The following is a 4,384-nucleotide window of genomic DNA, read 5'->3' as shown; positions in this document are numbered from 1 at the left end:
AAGGACAGAACCTACGGCTGATTGCCAGAATTCTTTGTTACTGCACAATGGGCCTCTGAGAACTTGTTACGGAATCTTCTGAAATCACACTGGCACTGAGAAGAGGAAGAGTATGTTTGAAGGCAGAGGAGGAGGAGAAGGGAGAATGAAAAATAAGCTGTACTAAGGAGTTCTGCATTATATGTTGAATTTTGACCCAATTTCTATAGTGGTATCTCAGTTAATAGATCATCTGAGAACAAAGCTCCCTTTGAAAAGAGTTGGCGTATGCTTTGAAAAAAATGTTTCACATACGATGCCAAGTGGAAAAGAAACACCAGCAGTTAATTCAGAAATACTTCTGGGGGCGCCTGGGTGGCTTAGTCGGTTAAGCGTCCGACTTTCGCTTAGGTCATGATCTCGCGGTTCGTGGGTTCGAGCCCCGCGTCAGGCTATGTGCTGACTGCCAGCTCAGAGCCTGGAGCCTGTTTCAGTCTGTGGCTCCCTCTCTCTCTGACCCTCCCCTGTTCACGCTGTCTCTCTCTCTCTCCTAGAAATAAATAAAAATATTTAAAAAAAAAAAAATACTTCTGAACAGGTTGTTTTCTCTTCACTCAAAGGTCGCTAGGTCAAAGACACGCAAAATTATAAAATCTATCATTTGTCTTCTTTAAAATGTCAAGCTTTTTTTCTTCGTCATCATCTTTTTCCTTCCTTCTCCTCTCCCACTTCATTTTTTCCCTATTTATCAAGTCTAGGAAGAATTTCATGTCATGTGGACTTGAGTACCTAGTTAATATTTTAGTAGGGATGAATTCAGACTTGATTAACACAAATCCCATTTTAATTTTTTTTTCATGTTTATTTCATTTTGAGAGAGAGAGAGAGAGCAAGCAGGAGAAGGGTAGCGAGACAGGGAGACAGAGAATCCCAAGCAGGCTCTGCACTGTCAGCACAAAGCCCAATGCGGGGCTCAAATCCACCAACCTTGAGATGATGACCTGACCCAAAGTCGGTTGCTCAACCAACTGAGCCACCCAGGTGCCACAAATCCCATTTTAATTTGAAGCCTTTATATTTAATTGTAGCTAGATCATTATCCTCGGCAAGCATAAAGCTGTGGGTGCTAGGGTCTGCTCACAGGAACTGTCTAGGAAAGACAAATGTTCATCAGAGGATTCTTCTCTCACGTGAAGCCTGCCAGACTCCCACTTTCACTTGGTCCTTAGTCCTCATCTGAGAACACTCTTCAAGGCACCCAACCACTTCTCTTAACCTTGCCAGAACATGTTTCCCTCCATCATGACCCTAATGTTGAAAATAATTATGCCACTCATATTTGAAAACTGCAATCCACTGCCAGAAAGAAAATCTTATTAGATGACGCACACACAAACTGGAGGTCTGTAAGATAATGTAAACGTGTATTTATCCTATGTAGCTATATGCTGATCAGAATTTACCCCAGGGAACAGCTGGCAGTATCTTCGCTCTCTGGTCTTTTCCCCTGTTCTCTCCATTCTCCTTGGTCCCCTAATTTCTTTTCATCCATCTGCCCACCTCTTGATGTCCTAGCTTCCAATTAGTTTCATCCAGTTTTTGTTTTCTCTTTGTAATGGCTCCCACCTTCCTTGGCAGCCTATGAAATCTGGAATTAACAAATCTACAAGAAAAGCAGTTCTCATGCTAAAAGGCATAACCAGTCTCTATGTGTTATATTAACAAAGTTCTTCTTGTCTTTGCTTTCTACTGAGTCTCTCCTTGGAAGAGGAATGATGAAAAAAAGACAGAGGGTAATGAGATTTAAGAAAATCCCACCTGGCCACACTTATTTATATTTGTGACCATATATGATAATGTTTTGGGTTTTGCTTAATTATCACTATTACCTATATCTTTATGTATCATGTTATTTCAGGTAATAATGTTAGACAAAATAAATAATGGTTATATTCTTTAACTAATATATTCTTTTTTACAGCTCACAATAGAGTGCTTTGTACTTACAAAAATTAATTAGGAAACAGTTACAAATACCTCCAAATAATATTTGTGTCAGCCTTGTAAAATTACTTGTATTTAGAAGGCTTTAATACATGAAAAAAAAGAATCTTTGATTTGTACAAAGCTTAGAAGAAAATGAACATTTTACACACTAAGTGAAGGCAGTATCTGCTTAATTAAGAATGAAGAATTTTGGGGTTCAGTCAGACCCAGATTTGAATTTCAACTCCATCACCTACATGCTGGGCTGTATAACCTTGGGCAAATTATGTTTTCTAAACCCAAATTTTATCTTTAAAAAGGTGACAGTAATTATTTGATGGACCAGTTATGTTCAACAAATGGCAGCTATTGTCAAATACACAACAGCTATTTTGCTTTTGGAAGGTTTGCAAAATTTGGGTGAAAGTCACCCACTGAGTTTGCCTTGTTCACATGGGTTTCAGCCTGTTTTCATTTCTCACGCAACTGGCTAGAACCTTCCTAAGTGGATTCTTCCCTCAAACCTACATTGAACCCAAATGATACGGATCTACATGCCTGATTTCAAGTATTAGCTATCAAGTCTCTCGAATGACTTCCTTCAGAACCATCCATGGCCCAGTCAGGGGAGATTTGAACTGGAAGCCACCTCCTTTTGGTGCCAGCCTCACAGATGGATGAGTTCTGTTGGTCCCAGTGCTATATTCTTCTAGCTCACGGCATGCTTTGAGACTATGTACATCTCGGACTATGTATTAAATGCTTAATAATGTCAAAATCATTTTAAAAATCATTATCTGAAGGAAGGGTACTGACACATACTGAGGGCCAAATTAGTAACTGTTGTTAAAGAATAAACTGAAGGACATTAAAAATTTTAAGAGTTTATTTGAACAAAAATCTATTCGCATCAGGTATCACCAGAGGTGATTAGGGGCTCTCCACAGACAGTAGCTAGGGCCACCACTTTCATAGGGAAGATGTGGAAACAAAGCAAGGAACTTACTTGACTATGTATAGCTTAAGGACCTGCATTATTTTGGAAAGCCTCTTGGCTGTTTGTGACAGGTTGCCCTTAGATTTAAATTCCATAATCTTGAGGCATTTACAGGTTTAGGGATCGGAGCCACCTCAATCTAACAGGCCTCCTTGCTTAATTAATTTAACGCTGTGCTAAGAGCTATGTTACACCACTTATCTCTTAATTCTCATAACAAGTGTCAGAGGTAGGAATGTTCTGAAGACAATCTGACAATATCAAACAGTACTAATATATTGATATTACCAATACCACTGCCATCATGGGAATATATCCCAATTTTTAAAAATTCTCAATAATAATTTGTATAAAAATAGATAATGCAAGGCTATTTAGGATGGCATAAATTGGAAGTAGTTCAAATACAGGTTTCCTCTGCTATCAGCAAGAAGAGCTTTCCTATTCTATCAAACATTTTATAAGCTGAAATGAAATAAAGCAAAGAAGCAATTGTCACTAATATATATGTAAAGTTTTTTGAGTGTTTTCAGACCGAAAATTAACCTCTCTTTGGCTTTTCTGATATCCTAGGATATGTCTTGCTAAAGGATACACAAAATCAACTGAAGTAAAGCACAGACGCCCACACACATGGTCCAAAGCTATTATGGCTGCTTGATACCGAGTATGGTTCTGGGGAAGGAGACCGGTGGGTCACTGCTGCTGCTCAGGTGTGTGCGGCCTCCATAATGGCTCACTGCAACACACACACTGCACGCTAGTTTCATTTTTCTCTCTGTTACATAAAAGTAAAAATCTTTTTTGGATTTCTTCTAGATAGTAAAATGGGTAGTACTGTCAGGCCTTTTATAAAAGTACAGTGGACATAACACCAACTTTTGAAAAGTAGGGGAAACCTGTACATAGCCTTCTTCAAATGATTATTATCCCAAGACTATGGAAAAGCTGCTGTTCGTTGAATTTGTAAAATGTGGAGACTTTAAAAATCTAACTATGTACATAAACTACATTTATCAGAAAGTATGGAAAACAATTTAGTTTATAATCACCCAAAGCTATACACAGGCTTAAAAAGGAAAATACTAATAAAAAGATGTTTATTGCATTCTTTATGCCTAAAAAATTGTATGTCATGGCAAACAAAGCAGATAAATTTTAAAAAGTCCTACAGAAAAACTGTTTCCATATGATTATTCACTCATGTCTAATTATCAAGTTTATGTCATGAAGTATGATTGAAAGTATGATAGTATATCACTTTGTTCAGAGGCTAGTGAAAATTTTTATATCAATAAATTTAGTGTGTAGGAGAGGTCTCCACATCCACTGTTAAAGGCTCTAAGAGGTCCTGATGTTGGAGAACTGATGGGGCAGATTGATAAAAGCCTTTGTATATACACAAGACTACAGGATCCTTCT

The sequence above is a fragment of the Hyaena hyaena genome, unplaced genomic scaffold (assembly GCF_003009895.1).
Source record: "Hyaena hyaena isolate Hyena2069 unplaced genomic scaffold, ASM300989v1 scaffold_156, whole genome shotgun sequence".
Lineage (NCBI taxonomy): Eukaryota > Metazoa > Chordata > Mammalia > Carnivora > Hyaenidae > Hyaena > Hyaena hyaena.
This window is presented reverse-complemented; position numbering follows the sequence as displayed.